Consider the following 23,849-nt stretch of genomic DNA (forward strand, 5'->3'; position numbering starts at 1 on the left):
AAAGCGTGTCACTAAAGGTATACAAAGATAATTTAGCGATTTGTCACTAAATAAAGTTATATTAACTACGAAATTGATTTTCATCCCCAAATGTATAGTATTTGTGACGAACTTATTTGTCAAAAAAAGTACAAAAAATTTGTAGTTGATAGTACGTTTTGGTCACTAAAGAGGTCATTAATAGCAACGAAACTACCTTGTCACTAACTATTTAGTTTAATTAGTGACAGCATTATTCGTCTCTAAAGTTATATGTATTTCGTAGTTGAACAAATGTAATTTTGTCACTAAAAACTACATATTATATACAAAAAAGTATTTCGTCCCTAAATATAAAAATTAGTGACAAATTTGCTTTAATAAAATTGGCTTACAATTTTGTAGCTAACACAATCATTTCATTACTAAAAATATCACTTTTAGTGACAAAATAAAATTGTCACTATAAATTATCATGATTAATGACAATTACAGTTGTTATAAAATACAGTTAGTTTGTAGTCAATAAGGCAATTACAAGAAATAGAAATATATAAGAACTTTTCATTGCTAAAAAGTCAAACAACATAAGGTATTCTAATATACATTACAATACATTTTCTTTGAATATATACATGACCCAAAAATAACATAAAATGTCTCCAAACTATTCCTTTGCCTTCAAACTCCTTAGTTGAGTTTGTTTCCTGTTGTTGGAGAACTTTATCCTTCCTATATTAAAAAAAAATACAAAGGATCAAAAGAGAGAAAGAAATTAGAAAATTCTAATAGTAATCCAATTATAATTTATCAAAACAATCAAATGTAGAAGAAAAAGGTAGCACATACAATGGAAACTGGATGTTGGTAAGAAATTCAACAAGATCTTAAGACTGGACTAACATAGTTTCATGTAACCATCAAATATTAGCATTAGTCTGACATATGCTAACAAGACTACTTAATGAGTTTACTTAGTGCTTATATATTGGTATTACTAATCTAAGCTTGCTGACAACAAGAACACCTAATTATTTTTTTGAAATTGGTAACATTACAAGAGCATCTAATTATTTTAAAGATAAGATGTTGCTCTTACATAAAAGAACCTCCATTTAGTTGAAACTGAGATATGTCAAAATTTCACAATGGCGATAATACTTAAACAACAACAAAAAGAGAATTGGCATATCTATAATCCAAAAACATCCTCTTTACCAATCAAAAAATACGGAGACACAAATTCTCAATTGGGAAACAAGCAAGCATCATTATATTGTAATCATATAAAATTTGCTCCATTTTAAATTTATCATATTTTTCAAAATAACTAGTTACATTTCCAATAGTATCAAAATTTGTGACATGAAATACTAGAGAGGAAATTTTTAAGAACTAATCAGACCATACATTTTGTAACCATGACATACAACTTGTATTATCTTTTACACAAAAGAACTGAAAAATACCCTAGAGCAATGGTTGAAGTTTCTAGAGGAACCAAATTCAAGAAAAAATACTCTATCTGAATACATGTTGCATTTGTTATGAAGCAATAGAGTAAGCATTGTGAAGTGGGAACATACCTTGATTGAAGTTAGAGAAAATAGCTCCTCATTAGCATAATGCTGCATCCAATTGAATTCTAGATGCTGCTCTGTTCAGCAATTTAATGAAGTACGGGAAAGTAGGATAACGTTAACAACAGTAGGGGAATACAAAATACAAAGCAGATGAGTTAACAATCTAACAGTCTCACTGGGATGCAACAATAGATTTGCTGAAGAAGATGCATGGTAGAGTAAGGAAAAACTGAAGTTCAAATGTAGCACTAATACAAAATGTTGATACCCTTGCATGTCCCTATGTGGAGTAATTAAGAGTTCACCATTAACAAATTCTAATATAAAAAGATTTTATAACTATTTTCATGTTCTCATCTCTAATAAAAGTAAATATACAATCTCCTTATTTGTTAATGACAAAAAAAATTAATCTAGACATAAGAATACATGTACTAGTGATGCATATGGAAAGAGCTACCATATATACACAAGCTACTCTAAGACTTTTCAACAGAATAGTACCATGTGTAGGCGCCATTCTTAAGATAAAAGGATTAGTGAATATCATTTAAGAGTTTAAGATGAAAATATGCTAAATATTATTTATAAAAGAAAAGATTAAGCGGACAGAAGGCAATTATAGTAGAGAAAATCACCTCTTCATTAGAAAAATGTATCCATAGCCAGTTAGGAAATATCAAATCCACTTATTCAAGTAAAAATTTCAAATGTAGAAAGGTCACATTAGCACATATGTCTGATAGTTAATTCTACCAGTTTAACTCCTCAACAAGAAAAAACCATAACTTTTTCTGAACATCAGCATGTCCCATCATTTTAATATGCATCCAACTTCAATTATATAAGGGAAAACGGAGATAGGTACACAGTCCAAAGGTGTTCCCAAACCATCTCTTTCTACCCAGTGAATACCAAAAGAAATAGCCTCTAGAACTAACACAATGAAGTCCAGGATCCCAAATGGGTGCATATAAAATTTCAGTGGCAACACGTGTGTTCTAGTTTCTACAATAGCCATGGTACGTCTTTGACGCGTTTGTTGAAAAAATTCAACTTTAGCCCCTGTAGACAACATGCTAGTTTAGCTTAACTATTTTTCACCCCACTCCACCCACCCCATCCCCCTAGAAAAGAACAAAATTGTATATGGCATAGCTGATATTAAGTTGTCAATCCAAAAGAGAAGCAAAAGATGCCTAGGCCAAAGTTTTCGTGTTATATAAAATTATTATTGTCTCAAACATATCCCAAGTCATACAGGATTACTGAAAATGATATTTATCTTCAACGAGCTTATAGGACAAACACACAAAAATTCTAAAGATAAAAGGTCATTTAATTGAAGTTACATTAAGAGACTAACCTCAATATTAGGCCCTCACCCCTGCACATAAGATTTAACAAATTGCTAATCTGTTCGATGAAAAAGAAAAAAATTAACGAATAAGTAAGAAGAAGACTTCAACAATGCAAAGTAAATCACCTAAACAAGGAATGAAAGGCTTTTCATTCTAGTGCTATAACAATAAAGTTCTGTTAAGCTGAGATTTGCTAAAACATACAACACCTATAATTTAGATACATACATGTCCCTAGATAAATAATTTACAACTTAGAGCAAACAAAGTATAGTCTAATAGAAAAATTCCAAATCAAAAGGTGTTTCAACTTCAGAAATTTAATCATCGAAGTGCTTGAAAAAGTTTAGGAAGAAACATGTCAAGAGGTATGTAGTTAGGAACGCTCAACCAAGATAAACCTAATAAGTTAGAAAATCAAACAATGAGACAATGCTTATGGGAAGTGCAGATAAATTTCCTCGAAATCCTCCACATCAATTGAGCCACAACCTACAATTATTTCAGTACCTTTTAAGCTGATACATAGATAGCAAATAATATATTCTGGTAATTGTATTTTCTATTTATACTGGAAAATTCTCGGATTTGATAGTAAATCATGAAGTTATTCCGCCAGTGACAAATCATTGGAATGCAGAAGTATAAGGATCCATTGGTACACAAAGTGTAGCAAATCTAACAAATTTTTTATAAATTTACATGAAAATTAAATTAAACCATAACCTTGAAACAAGAGGGGAAGAAGCTTACCATTTCAAGCCCTAATTTTTGATTGAGGGAAGGCCGGAGGATCATTCTGACCTCATACTTCGGTGCTTTGGCTGAAGCATCTGGTGGAATTGGGGAAGGGTTTGGGACAAAAGAGGGGGAAGGATTCGACAGAAAACGAAAAAAGGAGAGGGAAGTCCTCCCCCCTTAATTTTGCATAAAATTGGGAAATTTCAATCAGCAAAACATTTTTAAGCCATAAAGGCACTTTATGGTTGAAAAAAAATAGTAATATTGTTGCTAACAATATAATTTAATAATGTAACTCAAGGGCACTTTATAGATGACCTGAATAGTATTATTTAAAACATCTAATTCAAGAGTTCAAATTATTAGTGGGGTTCAACTTTGTACAAACTTTTTTATTTTGTTGTTTATTTACTTTTTTACCTCTAAAAGTTTAATATATTGTTCTATATTTAATTTAAATGCATACAAATTTATGTCTTAATCTGAAATAATAATTCATGTAAACTAATCACAGTTAGATTAGTGTATTGACTATTTCAAATTTGTGTGATTTTGAAGGTTTGATTACACGTTAAAATAATATATCAAAAATAAAATTCATCATAAATTTTCTTTTCAATGATGTTAAATATTTCCTCTTGTTAAATTCTTCGCTTATAAAATTATAACTTTTGTACTTCTTAATTTATATTATTTCGATTTCATTGTTCATTTGTTTTTTTTTTTACTTTATAACTTATACTTAATATTATATATTTAATTAACATCATTCAACTTTACATAATTCTTATATATCTAATGATCAATTAATCTAGTATGAATTTATTTATTTTCTCAAATTTATTCTTATGTTATAATTAAATTATTATTTATTTAATTCATATTCTAGTATACTTTGCTTAATTAGGAGCATAAAACAAGTTTAAATTTAACTTTCTTCAAATTTACTTACTCTCAAATATAGTACTATATGAGTAAATGATAAATCCCGAAAAGGTGTTGCCCAATATGTGAAAATGAAGGGCGATGGCACAAATAGCCACTAACAGCACCTGTCTTTATTTTAAAGTCAGTGTTTTAAATGTCTTTAGTCTTTAGCCACTGGTTTAACAAACTTATAGCTGACTGGACGAAAATACCCTTCTGCTATAACTTATACCTACGCTAACATTAACGAGCAGCAGCAGCGCAGCAGCAACGCAGAACTTAAGTTTGACTTTCTGGTTAAAAAGTTATGGACAGGAAGTCCTTAACTTATAGTTCAAAGTTGAAAACTTAAGGACTCCTGTCCTTAACTTTGATTTCAAAGATTAAAAGTTAAGGACAGGAAGTCCTTAACTTATAGTTTCAAGTTTAAAACTTAAGGACTGTCTGTCCTTAACTTTGAGTTTTAAGTTCAAAAGTTAAGGACAACAGTCCTTAAGTTTGACTTGATGGTTAAAAAGTATGGACAGGAAGTCCTTAACTTATAGTTCAAAGTTGAAAACTTAAGGTCTCTTGTCCTTAACTTTGATTTTAAAGATTAAAAGTTAAGGACAGGAAGTTTAAAAGTTAAGGACAGGAAGTCCTTAACTTATAGTTTCAAGTTTAAAACTTAAGGACTGTTTGTCCTTAACTTTGAGTTTTAAGTTCAAAAGTTAAGGACAACAGTCCTTAAGTTTGACTTGATGGTTAAAAAGTTATAGACAGGAAGTNTGCTGGTTAAAAAGTTATAGACAGGAAGTCCTTAACTTATAGTTCAAAGTTGAAAACTTAAGGTCTCTTGTCCTTAACTTTGATTTCAAAGATTAAAAGTTAAGGACAGGAAGTCCTTAACTTATAGTTTCAAGTTTAAAACTTAAGGACTGTCTGTCCTTAAATTTGAGTTTTAAGTTCAAAAGTTAAGGACAACAGTCCTTAAGTTTGACTTGCTGGTTAAAAAGTTATGGACAGGAAGTCCTTAACTTATAGTTCAAAGTTGAAAACTTAAGGACTCCTGTCCTTAACTTTGATTTCAAAGATTAAAAGTTAAGGACAGGAAGTCCTTAACTTATAGTTTCAAGTTTAAAACTTAAGGACTGTATGTCCTTAACTTTGAGTTTTAAGTTCAAAAGTTAAGGATAACATGTTCAAAAATTACCAGTTAGATCGATCGATTCAGAGAAGATGAAGAAGGAGAAAGATTAACTGAAGCTCGTCTGCATGCGAGGATGATACAGTAGCAGAGAACACGCGAACTTGCCCCTCTCTCAAATTTCCCTCTTCTGAATGAAAAAACAAGGATTTTGGGCCTTTTGGTATATAAAGGAAGGGTAAAACAGTCTTTTTCCTATAGTAGTGGCTATTTTGCTGAGCGTTATAATTAGTGGATAAAAATTAAAGACATCCTTAATTAGTGGCTACTACACGCCATTTTTACTAAAATAAATAGAGAAGAAAAGATTGGGCTCAACTCAGCCTTGATTAAACTGAAATAGAGTTCGATAGGGCCCAACTCAACTTGGTATTATAAAAGCTGACTCGCTCGATAATAAATTAGGCTATGTTGGGATAGGATCGATGTTAAGGCCTACAAAGAATCAAGGAAAGAGAAATTAAAAAAGGGAAATGAGTAAATAGCTCTAAGTACGTAGCTCTATAACATGACACAAGTTTGATACTGCCACGACCCGGATTTCCCACCGTCGGGATCGTGATGGCGCCTAACTTTTCAGAATGCTAGGCAAACCAGGAGATAAAGATTCAATACGCTAACCACTATCCAATTCAGTAAATAACAGCAATTAAACTAAACAGATTAAAGGAATGCGGAATTTCATAATAATCCTAGTACTCATACACGTCTACCCAAAATCTGATGTCACAATCCACGAACTTCTAAGAGTCACTACAAATACTGGCTGAAAGAAAATATAACTGTTCTCGAATTTAAATGAAAACAGAAAACTAGGATAACTGGAAGGGGACTCCAGAGTCTGCGAACGCCGGCAGATCTACCTTGGGTCTCCTGTTGGACTGAAGGCAGCAGCTCAAATCGGGTCAGCACGGTCCGGTACCGAAATCTGCACAGAAAGTGCAGAGTGTAGTATCAGTACAACCGGCCCTATGTACTGATAAGTGCTGAGCTTAACCTCGGCGAAGTAGTGACGAGGCTAGGACAAGACACATACATAAATCTATGCAGTTAAACAATATGCTAACAAAAATAACAATTAACAGAAGATAAGCAGATATTAGTGGGAGGGGAAACATGCTAAGGGGTATCAAAATAAAGAATCACAGCAATAGAGGAATTTAAACTGCTAGTACACTTTGAACCGATAATAACAAGTAACACAGCAAACGGAAAAATGCACGGCATCACCCTTCGTGCTTTTACTCTCAACCTCACTAGATAATCAATAATAGAAATGTGCACGACATCACCCTTCGTGCTTTATCACTCTTCCTCACCATATAAATATTAGAAACGTGCACGGCATCACCCTTCGTGCTTTATCACTCTTCCTTACCATATTAATAATATAAACGTGCACGGCATCACCTTTCGTGCTTTATCACTCTACCTCGCCAAAACAAGGTACAACAATAATAGAGAAGTAGAAATGGCAACAACAAGTCTTACTTCAACACTTAATTCCACAATACCAATCTCAACTTTGGGTAAAAACCCCATCAATACCATATTCCGTAAAACATGATAAAAAACTTCTCAACACATCGATTAACTAGTCTACACATGAACAATATGATCAAAATATAACACTTCTAGGAATAAAGCTCCCTCACATGTTATGACTCGACAACAACGTATAGATACTCGTCACCTTACCTATACATCGTACTTAACATCCAAACACGTAACAAAGAAGCAAATAACACCTACTCCCTCAAGCTAAGGTTAGCCACAACACTTACCTCACTCCTCCGGCCAAAATCAAGGTTCAATCACCACTTTTCCCTTCATACAAGCCTCCGGACCAATAAAATCTAGCAAATTATCAACCAAACAATTCAATTTAAGCCTTAGGAACTACCCATGATAGCAAGGAATTGAATTTAGGCCATTTTTGAAAAAGTTAACACCCGGGCCCGCTTGATTCGAATCCGAAATTCGGACCAAAACCTGATTACCCATTCACCCCCGAGCCCGGATATACAATTGATTTTGGAATCCGACCGTCTAAGTCCTTTTTACACAGCTGCAGATGTCGCATTTGCGACTTGAGCTTCGCGATTACAAATGCGAAGAAGCATCGCAAATGCGAAGTCCTCCACACCTCTGATGCCTTCGCAATTGCGAAGGTAAGTTCGCAATTGCGAACAAGAACCTCCGCAAATGCGACAAAATGATCGCATTTGCGATCTCTGCCCCTCCAAGTTTTACTTTGCAAATGCGAAAAAATCTTCGCAATTGCGAAGACTGCATGGCCCAGCTTCTTATCGCAATTGCGATGAAAGACTCGCCAATGCGAAACCTGCAGGGTTCGCAATTGTGATACCTGATCTCGCAATTGCGAGATCAGAGGCCTACAACAAGTTCAATCATACCAGCAAATTTCCTAAGTTCCAAAACACCCCCTAGCCTATCTGAAACTCACCCGAGCCCTTGGGGGCTCCAAACCAAACATGCACGAAAGTCTTAAATCATCATACGAACTTGCTCGCGCGATCAAATCACCAATTTAACACCTAGAACTACGAATTTAACACCAAAACACATGAAATTCTTAAGAACACTTTGAAATTCCTATTTTCACATCCGGACGCTCGAATCACGTCAAATCAACTCCGTTTGTCACCAAATTTCACAGACATGACATAAATATTATATTAAATCTGTGCCGGGCTCCGGAACCAAAATACGGGCCCGATACCAATGAGATCAAACATTAATCACTTTCTTTAAATCATTAGTTTTTCAGACTTATAATTTTTAACAAAAATTCATTACTCGGGCTAGGGACCTCCAAATCCGATTTTGGGCATACGCCCAGGTCCCATATTTTACTACGGACCCTCCGAGACCGTCAAAATACGGGCCCGGGTCTGTTTTCTCAAAATGTTGACCGAAGTCAACTAAAATTAACTTTTAAAGGCAAAACTTATTATTTTCTCAAATTTCCACATAAAGGATTTTCAGAAATGCATCCGGACTGCGCACGCAAATCCAGTAGAAATAAAATAAGATTTTGAAGGCCTCGAAACACCGGATTGGGTTCTAAAACGCAAGATGACCTTTCGGGTCATCACAGATACACTTCTTATATTTTAAAATAAATACTTGCACTCACTATGTGAAGAAAATTCTAAACAAATAAAATCATGTTAATAATATAAATTACTTATATAATATACCTAACAATTGCTCATCTAATAAAGTAATTTTGAAATAATTTGAAGCTATAAAATAGAAAAGGTAAAGAAAAAGAAAAATGAGAAATTTATGTATATTAATTAAATAGTATAATGTTTTTAAATACAAGTAAATACAAGTACCTTATATTTTGCAAATGCAAAAAATATTATTACTAGTAATTGATATAGCTTAAAAAGGATATTTCTCGTTATTTTCAATTAAAAGTTTTGAAAGACATATATTTCCCCGAAAATGTCTATTTCTCTTTCTTTAATTATAAGAATCTCTAAATTCCCCCGTGTGGTTTGTCAGTTGGTCTTAATGCATCTTATGATTTTAGAAGTTTAATTAACATATGCTCATTAGATATTGGAAAATATCAATATTATATATACAATTGAATTTGACAGCATAATAGCTAACTAAATAATTTAAGCAATCAATTGGGCAATAATATAATTGACAAGAATAATGGAGGATAAATTGTTCCTTTTTTTTTCAATTATAAGAATATATATTCCTTTGTGGGTTATAAATTGGTCTTAATGCATCTCATTGAGTTTAGAAAAGCATAATTAACGTAGGCTCATATGATATTTGGAAATATCAATGTATAAATTTGAATGATACTATAATATCTAATTAAATATTTTAGGCAGTCAATTGGGTAATAATTAACAAGGAACATGGAGGCATTAGTTGTCTTACTGCCTTCTCATATTATATATTTGAAATCCTAGTTGGTCAATTTCTTCATTAGTGCTTTCAATTGTAGTTTATATCAATTTTCACTTTGCTAGTAAATAGTTCATCAAAAATCCTCAAAACATTCAGCACAGCTGCAAAGCCCAGGCTTGCAAGCTCTGTATAATTACTCTCTATAGGATCACAACTCCAACTTATATTAGGTTTTTGTTTTTTTATTATTTAGTTATGAATTTGCTTTGTAGTAGTCATATTATTCAACTACAAATTTTAAGTCGTCGCTATATAAAAATTGTATATTTTGTGACAAAACTTTGTTGTCACTAAATTGCGGGTTGATTAGAGACAACAATGTCACTAATTGTTTATACTTTTAGTGCCAAAAAGTAAGGTCACAAAAAAGATACAATTTTATGGCTAAAGATTACACCATTTAATTACAAATTTTGAATCGTCGCTATTTGGCAATACATTTTTAGTGACGAAACCTTTTCGTATCCAAAGCTTAGCTAATTATAAGACAAAAAACATTTCTTCATAAATTGTGTGCAACATTGTTGACGAAATTAATTTATCGCGAATAATTTTATTTTTGTGGCTAATACTATACAATAAATGGCGCCAACTAATTTTTTGGTGGGAAACTTTTGTGGACGCAACTTTCGCCACGAAATTTTATGTTTCGTCACTAATACTAAGTAGCTCATGTATTTAAAGACAAAATGTAATTTTTGTCACGAAAAAAGAACAATCGATGACGAATTTTGTGTCGTAGCTAATAATTTTGTAGCTAAATACCACATTTGTTGTAGTGGTACTACTGGGACTGAATCAACTGTAAGAATATCAATACTGACATCTCTCACATAAGCTAGATACGCGTCACACCCCTTCTCACCCATTCGCTGAGCTTTAAGAAATGAAATAACTCTACTAGAAGTATGATCTAAGGTACCCCTCCACTCTACTCGCAGTACACCTGGCATAGCTAGCGTCACGATTTTGGCGTGACAATTAAGAATAGCATAATGGGGCGACAATCAATCCATGCCGAAGATAACATCAAAATCTACCATGCCGAGCAATAATAAATTGGCTTTGGTCTCAAAACCACTAAGAGTAATCAAACACGACCGATAAATGCGGTCCACAACAAGAGAATCTCCCACAGGAGTAGAAACATAAATAGGGGAACTCAAAGAATCTAGAGATACGCCCAAATGCGAGGCAAAATAAGAGGACACATAAGTATAAGTGGAGCCTGGATTGAATAGAACTGATGCATCTCTATGACAGATCGGAACAATACCTGTGATGACAGAATCAGAGGCAACAACCTCAGTACGGGCAGGAAGGGCATAGTATCTGGCCTGGCCTCCCCCTCTAGGGCGACCTCTACCTCCCCAACCTCTACCTCTAGCTGGCTGGGTAGGTGGGTTAGCAGTTGGTGCTGTAATCATAGCCTGGGAACTCTGCGGAGCACGCTGTGGCTGAGAAGTCTACGTAGGTGCACCCCTCCTAAGTCTGGGGCAATCCCTCACCATATGGTGTGTGTCGCCACACTTAAAACAAGATCTAGTAGGACGTGGCGGCTATGACTAGCTCGGGCTAGGTCTTCTAGCCTAACCACTGAAAGCACCCCATGCAGGAGGCGCATTAGATACCAGAGGTGCATAATAAGGCTCCCGAGGTCTAGGAGAAGCTAGAAGAGCTGAATGAACGGGGCGGCTCATATAACCCCTACCATGACGAACTGCAGCTGGGGCACGGGCACCAGAATAATGGCCCAACTCTCAAGACCTCTTGGCCTCTCACTCCTTTCTATCCCGAGCATGCATGCCCTCTACTCTCCTAGCAATGCTCACCACCTGCTGATAAGAAATATCCATCTCCAACTCTCAGGCCATGCTAGATCTAATGCTGGGAATAAGCCCCTCAATAAATCGGCAAACTCTCTCACGAACCGTAGAAACCAAGGCTGGTGCATGCCTAGCCAAGTCACTAAAACGGAAAGCATTCTCCGAAACAGTCATAGAACCCTGGCGCAAATGCTCAAACTCCTCACGCCATGCATCCCTGAGGCTCTAAGGGACATACTCTCTCAAGAACATATTTGAAAACTGAGTCCATGTAAGTGAAGCTGCCTCAGCCGGACTGTCCAACTCAAAGGTATGCCACCACTGATAGGCTGCCACTCGAAGCTAGAAGGCAGTGAAAGAAACCCCACTCGATCCTGATTTACCCATAGTGCGGAGGATACAGTGGCACTCCTCCAGAAATCCCTTAACATCCTCCGATGCTAGACCACTGAATGTAGGAGGCTGGTACTTCTTGACCCTCTCAAGCCTCCCCTGCTCCTCATTTGAAGCTACTACCCTATCCTCGGGCTGAACTGGAGTTACAGGCAGTATCGGTATAATCTCTGGGACCTGATCAACCTACACTCGCTGCTCAGGAGTGCGGGCGGCAGGAGTTTGTGCTCCTCCCCCGGCTTGGGATGTAGCTGCAGCAAGGGGAATCAACCTTGCCTAAGCTAAAGTGGTGTACATGCTCATGAACTGGGCAAGGGTCTCCTGGAGAGCTGGAGAAGTAGTAGCAGTAGGCGTATCAGGCGCCTGGGCTCCGGCTCAAGCTGCTGGTGGATCCTCTGTGGCAGCTCGCACGGGTGCTATGGATGCACCACGTGCCTCTACCCCGGCACCGACCTCTGGCAGCTTTAGCAGGGGGCGCAGGTGTCTGGTCATCTCTAGTGGCACGTGTCCTCACCATCTGAGAGAGAATAGAAGACAGAGGTTTAGAATTTCGATATCAAAATCTCGCACGACAAGGAAATCAAATGAAGTGGAATTTTTCCTAACAGTTACATAGCCTCTCGTAGATAAGTACAAACGTTTCCATACCGATCCGCGAGACTCTAATAAACCGGCTTGTGATTCATTACTCCTATGAACCTAGAGCTCTAATACCAACTTGTCACAACCCAAGTTCTCCCTACGTGAACTGTCATGACGGCACCTAGTCTCTACGACTAGGTAAGCCTGACAATTTACAGAAAAAGGAAAGAAAGATATGAAAATAGCAAAATTACGAGTAACGTAATAAAGAAGTTTAAAAATGCCGCTCGGCATATACAATATCACTCTCTCAAACTGAACAAAACCCTCCAATAACCCAAAATCTCATGAACCACAAGCTAAAGAAAATACATAGTGTTCTAACTCAAGAAGTCTAGACAAAAGGAAAATAGAAGAAGTCTATAGCTAAAGGGAGAATAGAGAGGGACTTCTAGGTCTGCGGGCGCGGCAGATACCTCGAAGTCTCTGAAATCGCCTCGCCTCACTGATAGTATGGCCGAGCAGAGGAACCTGGATCTGCACACGAAAAACATGTGTAGGAAAGGGCATGTGTACACTATAGCGGTACCCAGTAAGTGCCAAGCCTAACCTCGGTCGAGTAGTGATGAGAAAGGTCAGGGCCCTATTGGTTATATAAATATATAATAAGCTAAAACACTATAGAATGTGACAGTATAAATAAAGATGATAACAGTCAAATAAAGATGAAATCTCAAAAAGGAAATAACTCAGTAAGCAGTGATAACAACAGGGGATCTCCCAGGATAACGTCCCATAGTCCCAAATATAAATGTGCCGAAGATCTCCCGGGATGCCGTCCCGTAGTCCAAAAGTAAATAACTAGTACAGGGGGATCTCCCGGGATACTATCCTGTAGTCTCAAATATAAATGTGCAGGGGGATCTCCTGGAATACTGATCTATAGTCCCAAAGTAAACAGGCAGGGAGATCTCCCGAGATACCGTCCCGTAGTCCCAAATTAAACACACAACAGTCTCAAGAAAGAAAGCTACAGTTCTATCCAAGTTCGTATCAAGAAGACGTGAAAAATTCTACTCTAAACATGCTACACATAATCCAAGTAAGCAGTTAAAGCTGATAAGACAGTTAAGGCACATAAGCATGCTTTCCTAAGCCTAAGAGGAAACTTCAAATACAAGTATTGCTCAATCAAAAGAAAACACATATTTTAGTTAATGAAAATGGGGTTTTTCAACAATTAGCACGTGTACGTTCTCGTCACCTCAAGTACATGGCATTCATATAACAACATAACCAAAATACTAAGGGGGGTTCCCCCACACAAGGTTAGACAAGCCACTTACCTTGAACCAAGCTCAAATCAATCCAAAATCACGCTCTTGCCACGAGTATCCAAATCCTAGTGGCCCAAATCTAATCAAATCAATTTCATAATGTAAATATAACTACAAACAATGAGTTAAGCTAAAGGAATCGAAGCTAAGTCAAGAAAATAGGAAAACGCCCAAAAATCCTCCCCGGGCCCATGTCTCGGAATCGGAAAAAAATTACGGATTATGAACACCCATTCATTCACGAGTCTAACCATACCAAAATCACTCAAATACGATACCAAAATCTCGATCAAAATTCCAAAATTCGGCCTAAGAACTTTTCTCAAGTTTCCCCAATTTTTCACCCCAAATCCGAAATTAAATGATGAAATTAAGCTTAGATTAATGGGATATAATCAAAAAGGAGTTAGGAATGATTACCCACTGATTTTCTCTTCAAAACCACACAAAATCGCCTTCTCCCGAACTCAAAATCGAATTTGATGTTATGAAATTCAAACCCTCAAAATTTTATATTTCTGCCCGGCGATTTCTGCTTCTGCGAGGGGTCTATCGCACTTGCAGTCCCGCTCCTATGGTTCCTACTCCGCACCTGCGGAATTTCATTAAATGGCCAGATTCCGCACCTGCGCCCCTTTACTCGCAGATGCGGTTTCGCTTCTGCGGTCCTTGGGCCGCATCTGCGACGATTGATCTCCAAGCCTCAGACCGCTTCTGCGGTCACCAACCCGCTTCTGTGGCGCCGCACCCGCGGTCCAAGCTCCGCAGTGCAAAACCAACAGGTTCAGCAATTCAGAAAATTGCGTAAGTCCAATTCAACTTTCGTTAAGCATCCGAAACTCATCCGAGGCCCCCAAGACCTCAACCAAACATGCCAACCAATCCTAAAACATCATACGAACTTAATCAGCCCTCAAATCACATCAAACAACGCTAAAACCACGAATCACCCTCCAATCCAAGCGTAATGAACTTGAAATCTCAAGAATTCTACAACCGATGCTGAAACCAACCAAACCATGTCCGATTGACCCCAAATTTTGCACACAAGTCACATTCAACACTTTGGAGCTATTCCAACTTTCGGAATCAGATTCCGACCCCGATATCAAAATTTCACTATCGATCCGGAAACATCAAAAATTCAACTTTTTGCATTTCAAGCCTAAATAAGCTACGGACCTCCAAAACACAATCCGGACACGCCCATAAGCCCGAAATCATCCAACAGAGCTAACGGGATCAAAGGAATTCCATTCTGAGGCCGTCTTCTCACCATTCCCACTACGGTCCAAATTCTAAAGCTTAAGTTCTCATTTAGGGACTAAGTGTCCCAAAATACTCCGAAACTCAAAACGAATCTTCCTGGCAAATCACAATAGCAGAATAAACACGGGGAAAGCAGTTAATAGGGGATCGGGGCATAAATTCTCAAAACGACCGGCCGGGTCGTTACAACAACTGAGCATATTGTTCTGCTATATTGGTAGCCTTAACAGGTAAGAAGTGTGCTGATCTTGTGAGTCGATCAACAATCACCCAAATCGAGTCAAGCTTGCTAGGAGTGCAAGGTAGCCCTACCACAAAGTCCATGTTGGTCATCTCCCATTTCCACATTGGAATTTCTATGTTCTGTGCCAACCTACCGGGCCTTTGATGTTCGGCCTTCACTTGCGGACAATTTGGACATCTTGCCACAAATTCTGCTACATTTATCTTCATACCATTCCACCAGTAGACTTCCTTAAGATCATTATACATCTTTGTAGAGCCTGGGGGAACAGAATATCTAGAAGTGTGAGCCTCAGTCATGATTCTTCCCTGGAGACCATCAACATTTGGAACACATAGTTGCCCTTGGTACCTTAGTGTACCATCATCCATACCAAGAGAAAAAGCGGTGGTCTTAAGTTTATGAATCCCCTCCTTCAATTGTACCAATAATGGATCGTTGTATTGCTTCCCCTTGACCTCCACCATAAGCGATGATTCAGCCTTAATTTGCACAATCGCTCGTCCTTCACTAGAGTCTGCAAGACAAACTCCCGAACTAGCCAACCGATGAACCTCCTTGGCCAACGGCCTTTGGTATGCCTCAAAGTGAGCCAAACTACCCATAGATTTCCAGCTAGGAGGATCCGCCACAACATTAGCCTTCCTCGGATGATATAGAATATTGATGTCGTAATCATTGAGTAACTCAAGCCATATTCCCCGCCTCAGATTCAATTCCTTCTATTTGAAAATATATTGAAGACTCTTATGGTCCGTGAATATATCCACATGGACCCGATACAAATAATGACGCAAAATCTTCTATGCAAAAACCAACCCCGCAAGCTCTAAGTCATGTGTTGGATAGTTCTTCTCATGATTCTTGAGTTGCCTAGAAGCATAAGCTATCACCTTGCCATGTTACATCAATACACACCCAAGTCCGATCCTTGAGGCATCACAATATACCACAAACCCATTTGTACCCTCTGGTAGGGTCAATACCGGTACCGTAGTCAATCTTGATTTCAACTCTTGGAAGCTCTTTTCACAAGCATCTGACCATTGGGACTTAACCGCCTTCTACATAAATTTAGTCAATAAAGAGGAAAAAGAAGAGAATCCCTCCACAAATTTCCTGTAATACCTAGCTAAGCCCAAGAAACTGCGAACCTCTGTTGGAGTTGTAGGTCTAGGCAAATTTTTCATTGCTGAAATCTTCTGAGGATCAACCTTAATTCCTTCTCTAGAGACAACATGACCCAAGAATGTGACAGCTTCAAGCCAAAACGCATTTGGAAAACATCGCATACAACTTGTGCTGATACAGAGTCTACAAAACTGCTCTGAGATGATCGGCATGGTCCTCTTGACTTCGTGAATATATCGGAATATCATCAATGAAAACTATCACAAAAGAGTCGAGGAACAACTTGAAAAAATGGTTCATAAGATCCACGAAAGTTGCCGGGGCATTTGTTAGCCTGAAAGATATTACCAGAAATTTAAAGTGCTCATACCGGGTTCTGAAAGTTGTTTTCGGAATATCCTGCTCCCTGATATTCAATTGGTGATACCCGGCTCTTAAATCAATCTTGGAGAAATACTTAGCACCATGAAATTGATCAAACAAGTCTTCTATCCTTGGCAGTGGGTACTTATTCTTCATCATGACCTTGTTGAGCTGCCGATAGTCAATACACATTCTCAGTGACCCATCTTTCTTCCTTACAAAGAGAGCTGGTGTTCCCCAAGGCGACACACTCGGCCGGATGAAACCCTTTTCTAGCAAGTCCTTCCACTATTCCTTTAGTTTCTTTAATTTTTCCGGTGCCATTCTGTAGGGTGGAATAGATATAGGCTGCGTGCCTGGCATCACATCAATCACAAAATCAATCTCTCTATCCAGTGGAATCCCAAGGAGCTCATCAGGAGAGACCTCCAGAAATTCATTCACAACAAGCACAGACTCAAGTGTAGGTGCCTCGGCATCGGTATCTGTAACTCGAACCAAATGGTAAATAAACCCTTCGTTGATCATCTTCGTGGCCTTAAGGTAATAAATAAACCTACCCCTAGGCACCACATCATCCCCTTCCATTCAATAACTGGCTCATTTGGAAATCCAAATCTAACGGTCTAGTTCGGCAATCCATCTTGGCCAAACATGAATAAAGCCAGTCCATCCCCATTATTACATCAAAATCAACCATCACCAACTCAATGAGATCGGCCTTGGTGTCCCGACCATGCACCATGACAGCAGAATCCCTATAAACTCGTGCAGCCACAATAGACTTACCAACCGGAGTAGATACAGAGAACGACTCATGAAGCTGTTCCGATTCTATCCCAAATTCCATAGCAACATAGTGAGTGACATAGAACAAAGTGGAACCTGGATCAATAAGAGCATATACATTATGAGATTGGACAGTCAATATACCTGTGACAATATCTGGAGAAGCCTCCGAACTCTGGCGGCCCTTCATAGAATAGAAACGGATGGGTCCTCCCGAACCCTGTGCTCCACCCCTAGCTGCACCACGCCCTGCGGGTGTTGGAGTGCCTTGAGCTAGAGGAGGTGCTACGGATGTAGTAGCTACAGAACTGGCTGGCTGTGCTGCTCCCCTGCCCATGCTCTAGTGGGACAAATGGTAATACCTCTGAATGTGGCCCCTTATACCACACCCGTAGCATATGGTCTGGTCCATAAAGCAGGCCCCAAAGTGCATCTTCTTACACCTAGGGCATGTGGGACTCTGCTGCTGCTGGAATCTCCCTCCAGGCTGACCCTGCTGGTAGGATCCCCTATTGCCTTGGCTGGGCCTGAAATGGCTCCACTGCTGCTAACTGGGCATTGATGGCTGTGCGCTGACTCATGACTGAGCAAAGGACTGGGATGGTCCTAATGACCCTCTCCTGAATGCTGAACTACCACCACCACCACTAGAAGAACCACCAAAGTTGCCCGTAGATCGGGCCTTGCTGCTACCCTCTTGCTCCATTCTATTCTTCAATTTACGGTTCTCTGTAGCTTGAGAAAATTCCACCATCTTCCCATAGTTCATATCAAAATTCAAGGCAGTTGTAGCGGCCTCATTAATAACTAAGGGACTAAGGCCCTGTGTAAACCGATGTACTCTAGCCTCCATAGTGGGAAACATGTAGATGGCATACATGGACAGGCGTGCAAACCTCATATGATACTCCAACACACTCAATTCAAGGTTGGGATGGTCCTAGTGACCCTCCCCTGAATGCTGATGTACCACCACCACCACTAAAAGAACCACCAAAGTTGCCCGCAGATGGGCCTTGCTGCTACCCTCTCGCTTCATTCTATTCTTCAATTTACGATTCTCTATAGCTTGAGCAAATTCCACCATCTTCCCATAGTTCATATCATAATTCAAGGCAGCTGTTGCGGCCTCATTAATAACTAAGGGACTAGGCCCTGTACAAACCGATGTACTCTAGCCTCCATAGTGGGCAACATGTAGATAGCATACATGGACAGGCGTGCAAACCTCATATAATACTCCAACACACTTATGCTACCTTGTTTTAGGCTCTCAAACTTGGCGGCACGCGCTGCCTTAGTCTCGGCAGTCAAGAAATGGTCGATAAAGGTGTCAGCAAACTCACTCCACCTCGTTGGAGGGCTCCCCTCCTCACGGAACTCCTCCCACATCTCAAACCAAGAATAGGCCACCTTTTTCAAGTGGTAGAAGGTCAACTCTACTCCCTCCGTCTCAGTAGCACGCATGACTCGAAGAGTCTTGTGCATATAATCAATAAAGTCCCGGGGGTCCTCCTCGGGATTGGTACCTATGAACACTAGAGGATCCAAATTAAGAAACCTGTTCACCCTGGAACTAGCAGAATCCCCTTGCTGGCTAGAAGAAGCATGTGTAACATTCTATCTCTGGGCTTGTGAGGCCACTATCTGAGCCAATATATGTATGGATCCCCTAAGGTCCCCATCAACAACAACGAGACCGGAAGCTGGGGCTGGGGGTGGAATAAATGCACCCTCAGTAAGAGTAGGGATTGGTGCAGTTTGAGTAGGAGTAGTAGAATCAGGCAGTGTTGTAGTTGGGGGGAATATACTCACCCCGTGGGTGCTCACCCACATCATCATTTATAGAATCAACTGCCACTCCCGGGGCGGCATTGGCTTCTTGGTCAGTTCTCGCTTTCTTCCTAGGCGCCATATACTGAAAATTAGAGCAATGTACGAGTTAGAGGAGGAACACTCTTATAATCAGCTCTATCGCACGATCTAGAACATCAAAGAAGGGTATTATTCCTAAATGCCCAAGTAGCCTCCTAATTATAGATGTGGTCAACAACACACCGGTAAGAAAGACTACTACGCAAGGCTCCGAGACATCCTAGGATACTTTAAAACCTTAGGCTTCGATACTACGCTTGTCACGCCCCGACCTCGGGGAGCGCGACCGGCGCTTAACCGAGATACCACGGTCAAGCAAGCCTGCACAACGCCGTCTACCCGACTCACCCAAGAATAAAGAGAAGATAGATCTCATTAATTAGACAATAAGAAGGTCACATGAGAAACACCATTTCATTAACATTGGTTACATCATTTATAAGTCTTGAAATACTTTACACATTCATAATTTGAAGGGAACATGTGATACAGATACAACATTTTTAGTTTGACTTTCCCAAGACCAATATACAACCCACACCATGTCTACGGAGCCTCTAACAAAAACCAAAGAGTGTTATGATAGTGCCGACAACAAGGCCCCGGCTATACCTCAAAATGCTATGTACACAGGACAAAAGATACATGACCAAAATGAAGTGGGATCACCAAGTGAGCTGAGGAGAGGGTGTACTGCTATCACTTCTCAATGCCGCACGTTGTGGAACCACCTACATCCATTAAGGATGCAGCGCCTCCATTAAAAGAGACGTTAGTACATATGGAATAGTACTAGTATGAAAACTAAACACCCCCTCAATAGAATGAGTAACATTACAATGATAGAGAAACATGGAATCAATGAGAGCGTAGATTCCAATCTCTGCCCGATCGGCTAAGTCGTCTCACCCCAAGACATCTACTCACAATACCACCATATGCGCAACATGGCATCCTATAACGACCCGGCCGATCGTTTTTAGAATTTACGCCCCGATCCCCTATTAACTGCTTTCCCCAAGTTTATTTCTGCTATTTTGAATTGGCGGGATGGTCAGTTTTGAATTTCGGAGAGTTTTGGGACACTTAGTCCCTAAATGAGAGCTTAAGTGTTGGAAAGTTAACCGTAGTCAGAACAGTGTGAAGACGGACTTGGAATGGAAATCCGATGGTTTCGTTAGCTCCGTTAGGTAATTTCGGGCTTAGGGGCATGGTCGGATTGTATTTTGGAGGTCCGTAGCTAATTTAGGCTTGAAATGTCGAAAGGTCGAATTTTGAAGTTTCCAGTTCGATAGTGAGATTTTGATCCGAGGGTCGGAATGGAATTCTGGAAGTTGGAGTAGCTCCATAGTGTTGAATGTGACGTGTGCGCAAAATTTCAGGTCGTCAGGACGAGGTTTGATAGACCTTTTGATCGAAAGCGTATTTTTGAGGATTTTTGAGTTCTTAGGCTTAAATCCATGGTTAATTCAAGGTTTCAATGTTGTTTTAGGTGTTTTAAGGATTGGTACAAGTTTGGGTAGTGGTTTGTGACTTGTTGGTGCCTTTGGTTGAGGTCCCGGGGGCCTCGGGGTGAATTCGGATGGTTGACGGAGGAAATTTTGGAGTTTAAGTTGCAGCTTCAGCTACTGGTGCTGTCATAACCGCACCTGCGGTTTGGGTTCCGCAGGTGCGGCGCCGCAGAAGCGGCTAAGCGGCCGCAGAAGCAGAAATTTGGCCATCTCTTCAGGAATCGCAGATGCGGTATATTTTTCGCAGAAGCGGTACCGCACCTGCGGGTAAAGGGCCGCAGATGCGGATTTTGGCCTTTAAGTGGGAAAGCGCAGATGCGACATTTGTTCCGCAGAAGCGGGACCGTAGATGCGAAAACTGGTGGGCTTTATTTTTAAAAGGGGTTCCGTGACTTTGAGGTTTATTTCACCATTTTTATCTCGGCTTGGGAGCTTTTGGGACGATTTGAAAGAGGAATTTTGAGGGAACCTCATTGAGGTAAGGAATTTGGACCTAAAACTCGTTCCTATGCTATTATTTCACGGATATAGAGCTAGAAATTATAGAAATTAAGGGTGAAAATTTGGGGAAAACTAGGGCTTAGTATTGGAGACCTTTGAGCGATGATTTGAGGGACCATTTGAGGTCCGATTTTGGTAATTTTGTTATGCATGAACTCGTGAGAGTGTGAGGATTTTGAAAACATAAATTTTACCCAATTCCGAGACGTGGGCCTGAGGGGCGTTTTGGTCATTTTACCTAGTTTTGCGTATTAGCTTAGAATTTAATTGTAGAATCAGTTACTTCAAGTGTTATTTACATTATGAAATTTAATTAAATAGATTTGGGCCATTTGGAGTAGGATACTCGTGGCAAGAACGTGGTTTCAGGTTGACATTTGAGCCGGTTCGAGGTAAGTGGCTTGTCCAACATTGTGTAGGGGACCTCTCCCCTTAGGATTGATATGGTGATAATTGAAATGCCTTGTACGTGAGGTGACGGGTGTGTACTTGTGCTAGTTGTTGGAAATCCGGTTTTTCATTAAAAATGGCCTTAAATTGTGTTCTTCCTTTTCTTGCTTACACTATTTGGAAATTTAGCATGCTGTTAGTCTAGAGAAGCATGTCTAATTGACTAAATTGCTCTATTTGTTTTAACTGCCTTATTTGTATTACGTGAAGCATGCTAGGTTAGAATTATCTGTTTGCCTTGGTATGAAGTTGAGCTTAATTGAGTATATCCTTTTTCTGCTATTGTTGTGCCTTTTATTTTGGGGCTACGGGAAGGCATCCCGGGAGATCCCCTGTACGTATTTATGATCGAGCTGAGGTGCGGGATACCGAGAGATCCCTGGCACATATANATTTTGGAGTTCTTAGGCTTAAATCCATGGTTAATTCGAGGTTTCGATGTTGTTTTAGGTGTTTTAAGGATTGGTACAAGTTTGGGTAGTGGTTTGTGACTTGTTGGTGCCTTTGGTTGAGGTCCCGGGGGCCTCGGGGTGAATTCGGATGGTTGACGGAGGAAATTTTGGAGTTTAAGTTGCAGCTTCAGCTACTGGTGCTGTCATAACCGCACCTGCGGTTTGGGTTCCGCAGGTGCGGCGCCTCAGAAGCGGAATTTTGGCCATCCCTTCAGGAACTGCAGATGCGGTATATTTTCCGCAGAAGCGGTACCGCACCTGCGGGTAAAGGGCCGCAGATGCAAATTTTGCCTTTTAAGTGAGAAATCGCAGATGCGACATTTGTTCCGCAGAAGCGGGACCGCAGATGCGAAAATTGCTGGGCATTATATTTTAAAAGGGGTTCCGCGACTTGAGGTTTATTTCACCATTTTTATCTCGGCTTGGAAGCTTTTGGGACGATTTGAAAGAGGGATTTCAAGGGAACTTCATTGAGGTAAGGAATTTGGACCTAAAACTCGTTCCTATGCTATTGTTTTACGGATTAGAGCTAGAAATTACAGAAATTAAGGGTGAAAATTTGGGGAAACTAGGGCTTAGTATTGGATACCTTTGAGTGATGATTTGAGGGACCATTTGAGGTCCGATTTTGGTAATTTTGGTATGCATGAACTCGTGAGAGTGTGAGGATTCAAAAAAATGTAAATTTTACCCGATTCCAAGACGTGGCCCTAAAGGGCGTTTTGGTCATTTTACCTAATTTCGCGTGTTAGCTTAGAATTTAATTGTGGAATCAATTACTTGAGGTGTTATTTACATTATGAAATTTATAGCCTGTTTGGCCAAGCTACTTTTTGGCCAAAAGTGCTTTTTTTTGGCCAAAAGCACTCTTGGCCAAAAATTGAGGCGTTTGGCCAAGCTTTTTGAAGGAAAAAAAGTGCTTTTGAGGAGAAGCAGAAGCAGTTTTGGAGAAGCAGAAAAAAATAGCTTCTCTCCGAAAGCACTTTTTTGAGAAGCACTTTTGAGAAAAATACACTTAGAAGCAGTTTTTTAAAGCTTGGCCAAACACTAATTGCTGCTCAGAAGTGCTTTTTAGACTAATTAGCCAAACACAAACTGCTTCTCACCAAAAGTACTTTTGAGAAAAGCACTTTTGAAAAAAAGCACTTCTCAAAATAAGCTGATTTTTGCAACTTGGCCAAACGGGCTATTAAATTGAATAGATTTTGGCCATTCAGAGTCGGATACTCGTGGCAAAGGCGTGGTTTCAGGTTGACTTGCACTTGTTCGAGGTAAGTGGCTTGTCTAACCTTGTGTGGGGGACCTTTTCCCCTTATGATTGATATTGTGGTAATTGAAATTCCTCGTACGTGAGGTGGCGAGCGCGTACTTGTGCAAATTGTTGGA

The 23,849-nt window shown here is 39.4% G+C and overlaps 1 long non-coding RNA gene across 1 annotated transcript; it reads right to left on the bottom strand.

Annotated features, from left to right (window-relative positions):
* Positions 1–519: 519 nt before the first annotated feature.
* LOC109236534 lies at positions 520–3,886 on the bottom strand. The gene is made up of 4 exons (XR_002069501.1): positions 3,677–3,886; positions 2,929–2,978; positions 1,566–1,636; positions 520–711 (listed from the first exon to the last, which is right to left on the bottom strand). It is a non-coding gene; the product is annotated as an uncharacterized LOC109236534 (long non-coding RNA).
* Between the last annotated feature and the right edge of the window lie 19,963 nt (positions 3,887–23,849).

This window comes from Nicotiana attenuata, unplaced genomic scaffold (genome assembly GCF_001879085.1).
Source record: "Nicotiana attenuata strain UT unplaced genomic scaffold, NIATTr2, whole genome shotgun sequence".
In the NCBI taxonomy this organism is placed as follows: Eukaryota; Viridiplantae; Streptophyta; class Magnoliopsida; order Solanales; family Solanaceae; genus Nicotiana; species Nicotiana attenuata.